This window comes from Argiope bruennichi, chromosome 3 (assembly GCF_947563725.1).
Source record: "Argiope bruennichi chromosome 3, qqArgBrue1.1, whole genome shotgun sequence".
NCBI classification, from domain to species: Eukaryota; Metazoa; Arthropoda; class Arachnida; order Araneae; family Araneidae; genus Argiope; species Argiope bruennichi.
This window is the reverse complement of record NC_079153.1, coordinates 11529161-11544962: the sequence shown is the minus strand read 5'-3', so window position 1 is coordinate 11544962 and position 15802 is coordinate 11529161. Positions and strand designations below refer to the sequence as shown.

General features: G+C 31.7%; 1 protein-coding gene across 1 annotated transcript in view; it reads right to left on the bottom strand.

Moving 5' to 3' along the window:
• LOC129963277 (uncharacterized) overlaps positions 1 to 15802 on the bottom strand; it is a 70528-nt gene that overhangs the window by 35503 nt on the left and 19223 nt on the right. The gene's annotated exons all lie outside the window — the stretch shown is intronic.

The window sequence follows — 15802 nt, the reverse complement described above, 5'->3', positions numbered from 1 at the left end:
GTACAAGCGGGTCTGGTGCAGGTTAAATCTGTCGGGGTCAAATACCCAAACGTGGTGTGGAAGTTTGGAGAGAGGGATGCAAGCTCATGTGTTGTCCTCGTCATCTGACAGCGGTTCAAAATTGTGAAATCCGTCCTAAAATAGTCCTAGTGTTCCTTTACAACGAAAAATTAATATAACTAAACTAAACCCAGAGAACATTATTTGTTGAATTTCAAATTACCCAGTAAATATCCTTGTCTCCCCTTCTAAATTGTATTTGTGCCTGTATCTTTTCCATTTGAACCTTTTTCTCTCTAAAGATTGAGTATTGGCTTATGTATTATTATTATTTGCGTTATACTTGTTGGCATACAAAGACTATATAGCTAAAGCCTTAATATTATTGGGTTGGCAACTAAGTAATTGCGGATTTTTTTTTAGAAAATCAAAGACAATTTTTTCATGGAACTAAATAACTTTATTCTGTAATGTATTGCCCATTTTGATCAATGACCTTTTGCCATCTTTCAGGCAGCATCATAATCCCACGTTCATAAAACTTCTGGTTTTTATTAGCAAAAAACTGAATCAGGTACGATTTGACATCATCATCATTATTGAAATTTTTACCATTCAAGGAGTTTTGTAAAGATCGAAACAAAAAGTAATCAGATGGTGCAAGGTCAGGACTATATGGTGGATGTGGCAAAACATCCCAGCCAAGATCCAATAATTTTTGCCGAGTGACCAAAGATGTGTGTGGCCTTGCATTGTCATGATGGAATACAACATCTTTTTGATTTGTCAATTTGGGCCCCTTTTCTTCAACTGCATTGTTTAATTTCGTTAGTTGTTCAATGTAGACATCAGAATTGATCGTTCGGTTGGGTGGTAAGAGTTCAAAGTAGGCAATTCCTTTGTAATCCCACCAAACTGATAACAAAACCTTCTTTTGATGAATATCAGCTTTTGATGTTGTTTGAGTTGGTGCACCTGGCCTGCTCCACGATCTTTTCCTCTTGATATTGTTGTAAACAACCCATTTTTCATCGCCAGTTATCAGTAATTTTAAAAATGGATCATTTTCATTACGTTTCTTTAGCAAATCGCAGCTGTTAATGCGTTGCGTTAAATGCGTTTCTTTCAGTTCGTGAGGAACCCATGTGTCGAGTTATTGAACATAGCCAAGTTGTTTTAAGTGATTTTCAATGCATGTATGTGATACATGAAGCTTCTCTGCAATCACACGTATTGTACTGTGACGATCCGAATAGATTATTGCATTGATTAGGTCGTCATCAACTTCAACTGGACGACCAGAGCGTTTTTCATCTTTGAGTGAAAAATCACCAGAACGAAATTTGGCAAACCAATTTTGACACTGCCGTTCTTTTAAGGCTTCGTCACCATAAACAGCACATAACTTTTTATGAGCTTGCGATGCGTTCTTGCCCTTTGCGGAAATAAAAAAGCAAAATATGACGAAAATGTTCGTTTTGATTTTCCATTTTTCATCGAACGCCAAACGAAAACTACGCAACCGATCAAAAAACTTTTTTTACTGATTGACAGCTGAATTGCCAACTATCAAATGACAAAATGTGTTTTACTTTTGTACTACGTCTGCAAACCTAAAAATTCAACTGAAGCCATCTATGAGTGAAATCCGCAATTACTTAGTTGCCAACCCAATAATACCATGATTTGGTTATGTGCTAGTATACTAGACCCCTCCCCACCAAGAAGAAATCGTAATTCGATATTCCTCTGAAATACAAAATTGTACATGACTTAAAAGCAATGTTCAAAATTATCAGAAAAACAATTAAAGAAAATTATCTTTTCCATAAAAAAACCCAGCCAAAGTTCGTTGACATCCGAAAGTTAACCAACAAAAGAAATATTTATTTTTAAATTAAGCCGAGATAGAAATTTTTTTGTTGAATTGCCTCTTATTTGTTGCTGGAATTCGCTAACTCCTTGATGATATCTGTAAAGAAATCAATATTACCATTTTTCTCGTTAAAAGGACATCGACCTGATCTTCAAGAACAGTGATTTGAAGAGTTATTTTTCTTTGAATTTTAAGGACCAGAAACATTCAAACTAAACATTCCTTTCCGTGACTCAGAAAGAACAGAAAGAGATGCGAACTTCAAAAGCCTGATTTCACAGAAATACTTTAGTATGAGTATAGAATTTGTGTTTAATATTTTGCGTTTACTACTAGGAATAAAAAAATCAAAAATTCCGATTACTTTTTAGATATGTATTATATTGACAATTTTATATTGTTATTGAGAAAAATATATGCATTTTTTTTATTCTTCTATAATTAAAAAAAGAAGTTTTGATTTTATTTTGATAAAATGTTCATCGATATCATAATATATCAAGAACATTTAAGCCTATCAATAATAATCAACTTTAATAAAATTAATTCATTATTTTTTTTATTTACTTAGGAACTTTTATAAAAGAAAGGAAATGATAAATAATTATATTTTGGACTACAAATACACATATACAAATATGAATAAATAAATGCAAAACAATTTGCTTTCCGAATACCATGCTGCTGTATTCGTAGTGGTCGCTTACTACCTAGGTAGATTAGGCAGCTGCCTAGGAACGCTGGCTGAAGTCGATTAAAAAATCGTTTCTTCTTTTATATTTCTTTTTATGTTTTGGAATTATAATAAATTGTTATAAGTTTTAAAAAATAAAAAAAACCTATGAATTATAATATATTAGAATAATATTAAAACTTTATCAAGTATTATTAGTGAGGTTCCTATATGCCTCATTACATTCACTTGGCTGTTAGAATTAATATAAACACTGAACCTCGTTTACAATAATATATATAAGCATGGGTGCTTTGGGGGCAGTCTAGAATGATAATAAAAATTAATTTATAAAATAAATAAATTATTAATAAAATAAATAATTACTATAAACTGCAATTAAATAATTCTACAATAAACCCTTAAAATGCTAAAATTGAACTGAAAAGTGAAATTAAATTTACTAATTTATAAAAAGAGAGGTTTTGAAATATGTATATTTCAAAACCTATGGACGCGATACCGCCTATGGACGCGAAATTCCTAAATCTACCATTGAGAATTTGCAAATAATAATAATAATAATAATAATAATGAACAGTATATTAATGGCGTGGGGACTGCTGAATTACTATCCACTATGTAATCTATCTGGTAAGAATTTAATATTTCATTCCTAACTCGAAAGAGCTACTTTTACTTATTATATTATTCTTTCTTGTTTTGTTCCTTTTTGTCTTTTCTTGTTAAAATGTCATGGCATTTTTTGAAGCTCTGAACATTTAAATGGAGGCATCAGTCCACATCCCCACGATGGCTTTTACCCACACATATGAATTTCAAATATTAAGTAAAATTAGATTTAACCCAAGGATTTTAAGTACAATTTATTATTAGAGAAAAATCCAACCATAACTGATTATCGGGTTAGTTTATTTATATTAATATCCCGTTTTAAAGCAATACTATGGCTATTTTGGGATGGACTTCGTAATTTTGAAACGCGGTCGACGAGGACGACACCCTAGTTGGCACCCCCCTCCACACATCCACACCACAGCAGCAGAAAGACGTTTGGTCCCGACGGATTTAACGTGCTCCATACTCTTTACACGACGGTTCTTCGGTGGAATCGGGCCTCGAGCCTGAAGCCCTCCGTTTCTGTAGCCGAGACCTTACCACCAGGTCATCACGGCCCACTAACTGATTATTAGAGAACAGTACAATATGAAAACATTTAGTATTTTTATTCGTAAAAAGTGTTCGACTCCTTTCTTTCAGTCGCATAATAAAGAAGGAATAAATTGCAAATTTAGGTTTATCATTTGTTTCAGTATCGCAAAACAGATTAGAATTTCAAGAGGATAAATGAAAGCAATTTCAATATAATGCAATGTGCCGACGTTACAAAATTTTTCAAAAAGTTTTGAGGCTTTCAAGAAAAGCAATAATAAACAGATTAATTACATGAGATCTAATAGGCATCTACTCTAACTCATCAAAACATCCGGACATTATTGGTAATGGTACAGTAGAATCTCGTTTAAAAATTCTACTGTACCATTACCTGAATCTTACTCGCAATGCGAAACAATTTTTGCCATAGGAATTCATGAAAAAAAAGACAATGTGTCCCCTTCCGAAAAATAAATACTGAAAAAAATTTATAATGATGTAATTCTATTATTTATAATGCATGCTTTTTTTTACATTATAATTTTCTAAAGACATTGACTACGCTTCAAATTTTGACGAAAATGAGACACAGCTTTATTGTTTAAAGAATTTGTAGGTTTTCTATGTTTAAGTGATTCTCTTATTTCATTGTAAGGTTGTTCTATTGAGTCTATTATTTCTTCCTTTCCTGATTATATTTCCTCTGCAGCTTTCTATAAGTTCTACGGTAGTTCTGGCTATGTTCTTCCACCAGCCAGATATCCTTGCTATAAATATTTAGTCTCATGATCTTGGTCAGAGACAAAATCTCGTCGATTAAGGCACCACAGAAACTTTCTCAAACTCCACGAAGGCGCATTCGACAACGCTAACCAGCCAAAACTTCTTCCATGTAAATATAAGTATTCCCTTCAAGCAAACGATCAACATAGAATGATAAAAGCCAATTCAACATGTGACATCACTAAATCTCCTCGGTACTCGTTCTGCAAAATATCGCTAGCTAAGCGAGTAATATTTTTTAACATTTTGTGTTACTTGTTAAGGGAAGTTCGACCGTAATGGTATGTACGACGGTTTCATGATAATCTAGTTGATATAATGAGAGGTAGTTCATGGATGGCACAGTCACGTGGTAATTGTAATTGAAATGCGTCTTCTAAATTTAGTGTGTTTATGTCTGTTATTAACATTTGACGTTTCGGTAATATTTTTAAATTTTATTAAGTAGGAAAAATAAATTAACTTTTTGTTTTTAACTTTTATAATATGAAAAATATATTGTAAGAAAATGTTTTTCATGCTTCCAATTAATAATTTTCAATTATTTACAGCATGGATTGTGTGAAGTTGAAGAAAATTTTCTAACCCTTTATTATATCGGTTAAGAAGAAAATTTCCCATCGAATGCATGTTATTTTAAGTTAAATTTTAATAATACTGATCTACACACACACATATATATATAACGTATATTTAATAAACAATTTATAAGAAATAAGAAGTAATTTGATAAATAATTTATGTAAAATTAACTAAATATATCATGAACTCAAAAAATATTAATATAACTTAGAATCGGTTTATTTCAATATATTGAAAAGGATTAATTGTAATACAATTAGAAAAGAATATCAAATAAATTAGAGAAAGTGCAAGAATTAATTTTAAAAAAATCGTTAATCAAAATTGTAATACCTATAGATTAGAATTAAATTATGAACTAAATGAGAAATCAAACGATTATTTCAATAGGAAAAAAAATCTTCTAATCGCTAGAGCAACAATTATTTGATGCAAGGTCAATTGAAAATTTTAATTTGTGCGAATTATTTTACGTTTACCATCTAGCATTATTTGATATAATTGTATATAAACTATTTTTCTAAAATGCATGAAATGTTTCCTTCAGAGTAAAATAGATTCAATATTAGTCGAATTTTTCCCCTCGGTATATGAAATGGTAATATACCGTATAAATAACCGTAACAAATTTACTCCTTCTTGCGCAAATCCTTCTGGTATTTAATAACCCTATAGATAATTTTACTTATCTTCTTGTTTTCTTCATGAGTGATGAAAATTCAATCCGGAACCAATGATAGAATTATTTCCTAGGTCTGATTAAGAAGTTAAGAATCGTGGGTCTATTTTTAAAAGTTAGGAGATGTCAAATATTACTGTTCATTGCATTTTTTTCTTCGCCACTCGCTTTGTTTTCAACCTTCTCCCTCTCTCAGCAAATGGACCTTTATCGAATGAGGTCAATTTCTAACTCATCAGAATCAGAAAAACATCAAAAACTAGGTACAGTAAGAGGAGTCATTATTATTTCCCAATAAAAAAAAAAAGGAATCTCCTGTTTTTCGCTAGAATCTCAGATTTAAAAGTATACCTTGAGGCAATCTAAAAGTTTCAAATCATTTTCGTTATTAATCATAATAGATGCTTTATGTAATTTTTCTTATCTTCACTAAAAGTTGATATTCCGTTTCATATCTGTATCACCGTTTCAAATTTGATAAGGACGTGGATTTCACGATTTTCCACTTATCTACAGTGGCAGTCATTATTTTGCCGTTACAATAGATTTAACCTTCAAGTCATCAAAAATAGAATAAACAGAGTGTTTTTCATTACAATAATGGCATCTCTAACCCATAGCACACCGGAAGAGAATATTTACCATTCTAAACGCCCGATCAAGGTCTTTGCATTGTGTGAAAATCGCAATAATGAATACGTGAAGTTAACTGTCAAGTGAATTTAGAAATAGGGAAATGCCGTACATTTTTTTATTTACATCTTTAATCTTTATAAATTGCTTTAAAACGTGAAGAGATCTATATCGTGGAATATTCTGAGAAGATAAATTTCATTTTACGAAATTATTGGGTAATTTATTAATGTTTATATGATCTCTTAAAATTTTTATTAATATCGATGCTGATGATAATAGAATAGAACATTAAAAGATAATTACTAATTTTTCACTTCTAATAATATGATCGAGAAATGTAAATAAAGGGAAACCACCTTACATACCCTTCAACACTGGTTGCGCTATATGATCAACAGTGCTTCTTACCAATAAGTTAAAACGTAGTATGAACATTTTTTAATGTAATACCAACCAATTATTGCAGAATAGAAAGAATTTTAACTAAGCACTAAGACAATTTAATTTTAAAGTTAATACATTTTAAAACAAATATTTATTTTAATTTTTAAAAAATTAGTAATTTTAATAATAATAAATAATAATCAGTTTAATTTTAAATTAAATATTTTCAAGCATTTTTCAAATTATTTAATAAGCATTTATTATTAACTAAATAAATAAATGAAATATTTTTTTTTAATTATGCAACACGTTTGTGTTGATCAAGCAAATTAATACTATATGTTAGACAGTTACAACTTTGTTTCATTGATTAGCGACTAGTTAAGCGCTACCACTTCTGCTTTATTCCACGCCACAGAGCGGAATGAAGCAGAAGTGGGGAAAAAGGGCCGAAATAAATTATCCTTCGTCTTATATAACCTTAGATTTTGATAGGGAAAATATTTCTCCACAGTGCTAATATATTAATAAGATTCTGATAGGGATTTCTGACGCATGTCAATCACATGTAAGGGAAACACAGGGATCTTTTAAGAAAGAATGTGCTTACTGGACATTTTTTACCCTTTCACGCCGAGCGTGTGAAAGTATCGGCGTTTAGTCGATTCAGCAATTTTATAAAGCTTCTCTTGAATTAATTAAGTAGAGAAAGTGGAATTGGATCACGAAATAAGAGAATATTTTTAGAATGAAGTTATTATGGCCCAAATTAAGATAAAATCTTGGAAATTAATTAAATTGAAATTAAGAGTTTAAAATATATATATATATACGAGAATTGGTCTTTTAAAGTTTTAAGATTTTGAAATGATGATATGAAGAATGGCCATATTGACAAAAATTTTTCCAAATGTTGTAAAAAAAATGTATTAGCCCAGAATGAAAAAAAAATTTAAATGATGACTCATTTACTTATGAAAATCTTATGCTAATAGACTTTTTAAGGAGCCTGAATAAAATATAGTGATCGCCATTCGCTCAGCTTCCATTACAAAATTAATAACATTCATCTTCTCTAGACTAATAATTCTGTTTAGATCCATAACAATATTTTTGTCTAGACTTTCAAATGGAGTTCTATAAATCATTCAAGGCCACCTAAAATAAAAACAACAAACATTTATGCCGTCGAAACTAATACTTTCGGTCATGGAAATATCGTAATTTATAATTCACCGAATCAAATCACATGTTTCTAATCACCGAAAGTTTTTCGCTGTTAACACCTTTCACATCATTACCTGCTGTTTTGCATAATGCCCGCATTAATGAGATTCAGATTAAATTTTGCGGCTATTTTTTGCGCAATTGTTTTATGTTTTTGTCCGAATGGCCTTGATCAGCCGCCGATGTCCGTGAAAGGTCGAACATTTATCCAGACGTCAGTACAACCGAACTTGTTATGGAAACGTTCTACAGCGTAGATTGTATATTATTCAGAGACATCTCCACAAAAAGAGGCATTGCGAATCGGGGATGAAATCTACACGGCAAATAATTTAGTTCTTTTAGCCGTACAATAGAATGATATAGATCTCCTTCTTAAATATTTTATTATAATTATCCGCTTTTGGCGACCAACTTGTTCGCCCAGATTATTCACTTTGTAAACGATTAGCATGGAATTGTAAAGTCATTATAATTACCCATTTAGCAACGGTTAACTTCATTTTGGCGCTTGATAAAAGTTCAGCTGTCGCCTATTTCTTGGTATTTTTTACATCTTGTTTCCTATGATAAAATGGAATGTCAGTCATCTTCTAAGAATTTCTAATAATATTTTGCAGCTTTAATAATTAGAGATTCATTGAATTAAATGCAGCTGTAAAAATGTTCAGAGAAATTGTTTGAAAAAATTATATAGTAAAATATTTGTTTTTAACTGTTGCCATTCAGCAATAAGTAATAAAGGCCATTATTAACGTCCAAACAACGTATATTTTTAAGCAGTTTCATGGCCGAAGAGAGAAGACACTTTTGGAATTTTAAAACTTCCAATTTATTCCATTCCGGGAGGCATAATATGTACAAGAAAGAAGCGACGAGATACGGCAATGTACAGCGCAACACAAGAGCAAAAGAGGGAAAGACAGTGACATATTTTTTCTGAATGATTTTATACTATGAGATTTTGATAGGGATTTTTTGACACATGTCGATTTAGGTAAAGGAAATATAGGTATCTTTTAAAAGAATCCGCTTAGCTTGACAGATTTTAATCCCTTCACTCGCAGCGTGGGAATCACTGATATTACAGTTTTCTAGAGCGCATGCAGCATTAGTTAAATAGAAAAAGTGGAACTGGATCAGGAAATAAGAGAACATTTTAGAACGAAATTAATATGGGCTAAATTAAGATAAAACTTTAGAAATTAATTAGTACTTAAATTAGATTTAAAAATATCATTATATATATATATATATCACATCACGTAGCACTTGGTCGTCTATTGTATATAAAGATCGGCTGCTACGAACAATAATCCGTGTAAAACGGCGGTCTGTTATAAAACCACTATTACAGCCAGACCGCCAATACACTAATTCCGCCCGTTAGAGGTATGACCCGTCATCGAGATGTTGTCAAGACGCAATAACAGTATTTCCCATGAAGTGAGAACGGATTAGTTTATTCGGTGACTAGTTAAAAGTTTATCTCTAAATACGCATGTTACCTATTGCATACCTGCATCCTGTTTTTCCCCCTTTTGAAAATTAGCTCTACTGGAAAATTGACGGCAAGCAAAATTAGATATATTTCTAGGGTTTATTTCAGGAATTTTGGCTGATACTAACTGGATAAAAAATTTCTCTGCTGCACATTTGGGTTGTAGGCACATGTAAAAATCACTTTTTCTCGGCGGTAACAGGCTACTTTCCAGTACTGCCCTATTAATGGCCGTGTCGTGACGTATCCGCTTGCGTGCTGCATTGTTAAGTATGGCACGCTATCCCTCTATTACCCACGTCGAATTCTAAACAATAAATTTCTTCTCAAGCCCACCCTGCAGCGTAGGGGTTGACCTCGTTTTGCCCTGCCATATTTCGTGAAACAAAAATTCATGCAAAAGTGTGCTAAACATGGCAGTAAAAGAAAAGCGTTTAAATAAAGAAGCGGAATATTCGAAAAATGTGTCAGTAAAAATTCCAGAGCGAACAACAGTGCATGTTCAGTCGTCGTAACGGATGTTATCGTTCACCATTTTCCTGTTTAAAATAGTGGAATCCGATGTCTAAATTCATAATATGGAATTTTATAGAGGTAGAATTATGTTGTTCTAATTTTTGGAATTTAAGGAATTCTGTGTGACTGAATTGTGGACATAATTTATGTATATAATAAAACGGAGCCAATCTGATACTTGAAAATATACAGGCATTCTTACTGTTTACTTTTTATACACTATTGAAAGTGAAGACTTTTTTTTCTCTGTGTGTGCTTATTTATAAAGTGTTAGTATTTAATAATTTGAAATATCTAAATGTTTGTTGTTAATGATATATTTGTTAATGAATTTCTAGCTCCACTCATCAAAAAAAAATTCGAATGTTGTTGTTGTTATGTTGTTGTTTATGACACTTGCATTGGCAAGCAGCTAACGAAGTCAGCGATTTTAAGCCGAATTTCAGCATCTCTTTTTTCAATAGCACCATCTGGGGGCAAGAGTGCGTCTTAACTACTCACGCATCAAAACCCTTTTCACGGGACGGATTTCATTCATAAATATCATTCTCTCACCCACAGATCGTAATTTAAACTTGAATCAGAGAACGATCACCTCTAATACAGTACCCTCAGTGGTATTGAAAAAAATTCAAATATAAAATGCTTTATATAATTCTTTGAGTTCAGATTTAGACAAATAAAAGAAAGTTTTTATATAAACTTACAAGAATATAAATAGAAAATATTTACTAATAAACTTTTTTTTAGTTGGATGGTGAAGTGAAGAAACTTAAACTCATTTTATGAAAACATCTGTCTTTGTTTACGGATTTAACCTCCATCTTTACTTTCTTGTATACGGTGTATAAAAAAAGTACTGCAATTGTTAAAACATTCGAATTTGAGATTTTGACGAATCGTCAAGTTTCAGATAACCATGAGCCCGAAAAACATATTTTTAGCACTATATCTGTCTGTGACAAGGATAACTCAAAAATTCTTCGAGATAGAAAGTACGGTCTATACATCAAGTGTATGGATTTCTATCGAAATGTGAGCAAACTCCTTTGAGAGGAAATCTGTTTGTCCAACAGTTCGGATATAAGTTAATTCGATGACTTCATAATGAAGAGAGCTTGATGGATAAAATTCGGTAGACAGATTTAACATCTATAGTATAGATACCTATTAAATTCAGCCTAAACCAACAAGGAAGTGAACGTCTGTCAGTCCGTACTTTCAGACTGAGAAACGATACACTTTCTAGTCAAAAACGCAATGATTTAAATATATCAAATTTGATATGTGATTTGGTGACTAGAAGTGTCAATATATGTCAAATTATTGTATCAGATCCATTGTCATATGTCAAATCAAATATATTCAATCGATTGGGAAAAATACGTCTAAAATGCGCATTCAGATATTATTAACATGATGGTAGGGATTAATAGCGCCAAGAAATTTCGCCAAGGATAGTTTTAAGTAGGATAAGTTTAGCAAAAATGCTAAACTCAAACTAAAGTTTAATATTTCATAATTATTGTACGCCAATGCTATTCAAGGCGTTTTCAGAGATAACACCTTTATGCGAGAAAGTTTTGTAGAGATTACTCCAGCTTGTTTTGCAGATATTTAAAATATTGGCATAAACTTTAGAAGACAAATTTCATCCTCTTAGCTCTTTGCATTTTAAAGCTATCGAATTGACCTGCACTCGTCTAAAAATACAAACACAATTTTAATTTCAGACGCAGTTTGTTCTAAAACATAAAATTTATCCAAAAATCGAATCCGGCTTTTTTCGCGATTAAAATTTGCTGAAATGAATGTGTCAGAAGGGGAAAGTAAAAATCAGTGATTTCATGAACAATTTCCATAAAGTCGCCTGCTCATTTCAAACTATTCAATCCTCATTCGCCTTTGATTCATTGTTTGCTTAACCCGCAGCATTCCGAAGACAACAGACAAAAAAGGAAACGAAGCCAATGTTCCAACTTCAAATTGATTACCAAAGTTTAATCGGAACATCGGGTCAAATGTGTGCCTCCTTTGCATCATTAATCATTAAAACTGTTACTTTAGAATTGCGAAATATTGCAGTAGGTTGGCTTGCGCAGCGATCGTTTCCTTTGCTCTTCTTTTCCATGATGCGAGGGAGTATTGGATCCATCCATTTCATCATTGAAATTTAAATCATTTGAATAAATTCGACTGTTTATGATTCACCAATGATGACTCACATAAGTATCCTTCGTATCAGAAAACTATACGGGCCTGAAATCTGCAATTTTTTAAAAATTTATTTGGGGAAAAAATTGGACGTTGTTTTTAAATGGTAACTTTTATTGGCCGGGTGACTGTCTATAAATTGCATGATACGGTATGCATGAAGCAATGAATGTAAATGGTCTCCCCGAGCTTTTCTACAATACTTTTTATTTCATTGTACGCGAAGTTCAGACGAAGCAATACGAACTGTAGATTCGAAACTCGAAAAATACAAACTCTAGATTTTGACGATTTTTTTTTTTTTTTTTTTTTTTGCATTTCAGACCACCCTGAGTTCGAAAAATGCATTTTGGGCTTTATATCTGTCTGTCTATGAAACCAATAACCCAAAATGCGTTTGAGCTAGATAGCTGAACTTTGGTATATGAAATTATAACCAAATGTATAGACTTCACTCACATTTTGGACGAAATCCCTTCGCAGGAAGTCTATCTGCCTGGCTGTTCGACTGCAAGTGAACACGAAATGACATAACACAAAGTATGAGATCGATAAAATTTGGTATACAGATAGAGCATCTAAAATATAGATAATTACCAAATTTTGAATGAAATCTATCAAAGTGTTGACCATCTATCGGCTTGTGCTTTCACATACATGTAAATGAAATATCTCATTCGCGCAATGACTTAAATGAATGAAATTCCGTACGTTACGTTATTACTACAACTATAGTTTTGAGTCTAGTTTTGGGGTCAATCCACAGGTAAAGAGGTGTTCAAAATACATATTCTCACATAGATTCAGTAAAAATGCTGAATTCACGCCAAAGATCTATATTTCTTAACTATCGTTAACCAATGCCATGCAAGGTATTTTCAGCTTTGTTCAAGGTTCCCAACTTTATGCGGAGGAAGGAAGAATAATATTTAGTGGAAAGCATACGAGAAAGTTTGGGGAAGACCACTCACGCTGGTTAATAAAGATGTTACTAACCTCCCCTCGCATAAAATTGTGTGTCTTGGGCATATACATGAATGCTACGAATGCTCAGAATTTTATTTTCAATCCACACATGAGAATTTTATGCTTTGTAGTGTAGCAAAGAAAACTGAGTATTCTTTCAGATGCTTTTCTTCCCTATAGCTTTAAACCAAAATTTGAGATATAAATACAATTGAAGTCGCAAGGCGTACCAAATTTCATATACTTTAATAATGCGCATTTAAATTACAGTATTTACATTAATACGAAAAAGTGCAGTTCGACAGAAAGTCAACCCCCTTTTTGTATTTAGTTCAAAATTTGTCAAGGATCTATTGTTTAGATATTACAACTGTGTACAAAATGCTCTACATTTACGTTTATACAATATATCCAAATTTCGTCCTCCTTACATTTTGTTGTCATGATGTTCATCGACATTCAGACATACAGACTTCCTATTAAAGGATTTGTAAAAAATTCGATAGATATCTGCTCATTTATTGTAAAGACCACATATCAAATTTCCTGCTTCTATCTAGCTGCACTTCTTAGTCACCATGTTCAGTTATATTAATGTCCCGTTTAAAGCAACACTAGGGCTATTTTGGGACGGACCTCGTAATTTTAAACCGCGATCAGATGACGAGGACGACACCTGAGCTGGAACCCCCTCTCCACACCACACCAACGGGAGGACGTTTGGCCCTGACGGATTTATCGTGCAACAGACCCCCTTACATGGCGGTTCTTCGGTGGAATGGGGTCTGGAACCTGAAATCTTACGGCTCACAAGCCAAGACCTTACCACCAGGCCACCACGGCCCTGTCACCATGTTCAAACAAATTAATATAGTTCCAAAAATATGCTTTTCTGTATCAGGGAAGGCTGAAACATGGAGATTTGCCACAATCTGAAATTCGGGTTTTTTGATGAATACAATATTTTCTTATATGGGAAAGAAAATATGGATTAAAAAAACATTACAGGAATATCATTACAAGAATTAGCACGCAATTATTCTTTAGGTTGTAGCTGCTCTTTAAAAAAACGACTATTGCCACATTTTAATATTTTATTTTAATATTCATAGTACATTATTGGCAAACCCATTTTTACAACACTTTAAAAAATAAGCATTATAGTGATATCAATTTTTATTCTATGCAATCTTTTTCACTGATTTTAATAAATGTTTTAGAATATATTTGGTAATATTTTTTCATAGTTTTAATTCCTAGATTTATATTCACGCTCTTTGCGTTGATATTAAATACAATTTTTATGCCTATGAGATTACTGTAAAATAATTAAGAGCAAATTTAAAAAAAAATAAAAAAATAGATGAATTATACCTAAAAAATTATCATCATATGTTTCTCTTATTTGTTCATGTAGTTTTTAATATATTGTATTTCTACAAAATTACGTGTACGATTTCACTTAAAATAGCCAGCTGGGTTTTCGATACTTTTATCCAATTACTAGCCGCCTTTGGCGATCAGACTCGTTCACATGGAATATTGACTTTTCTTGTTGTTAATGTTAATATGGAATGCATTTATTTAAAATTTTATCTTTTTATTTACTAATACTGAAAAATATGAATTAAATGAAATCAGTTTATTAGAAATAACTTCGTACGAACATTAAAGTGTATGCTACGAAAAAAAATGGAAATAAAAATTGTACTCAACTGTATGATTGTAAAGTAAAAATTGCACGATGCTAGACCACCTATAGACTGCTACACAGTTGCCAGTGTAGTAATTATCAATAAAAATTTATACTTTTTACGAATACAATTTACCTCTATTTAATTTAATTTAATAATTAGAAGGATTTACCAATGTCGAGAATTTAAACCTTTATACGTATCCACTCAAGCAATACCTATGTAAGATAGTCCACTGTTAAGTTTCGAATATTTTATATATATATATATATATATATATATATATATATATATATGCTTTTAGTGAATCTTACTACAAATAAATGTTGGATAAAATTTATTTTATCCTTTTCATTGCGAGTACTCTTTTCGGATGGACCAAGAATTTAAATTTTCTTTAAGTCTTTTAACTATCAGGAATGAATTAAATGTAGTCAGTCATCGGTGACGGATTCTGAATTTTCCTTTCGGGCAACGTCAATCACTGATGTTTGACATTAAATTTCCTGTACAATTTACCAATAGTTACCATGAAGCAAGTTTGAAACAAATGCATCTTTAATTCAGCGATTTTTGAATTTTTTTTCCACGAAATTTTCTTCCAAGTACGGTAAATCAGGAATGAATAGAATGTAGATTAAGGAACTGCATTGCTATAAATTTCCAGTTAATATAAATATTATCACATGTAATTTCTTTACTATTATTATTCGTTAATTATTTTCTCAAACATTTGTTTTATTAGATCCTCGAATTACTCACTTTTCCTCTAAAACCGATATTACCAACAGTTACCATGAAGCAAATTTGAAAACGATTTCACCTTTCCTTTCGGTAATTTTTTTTCCTACGAAATTTTCTTCCAGGAATGATAAACCAGGAAAGAATACAATGT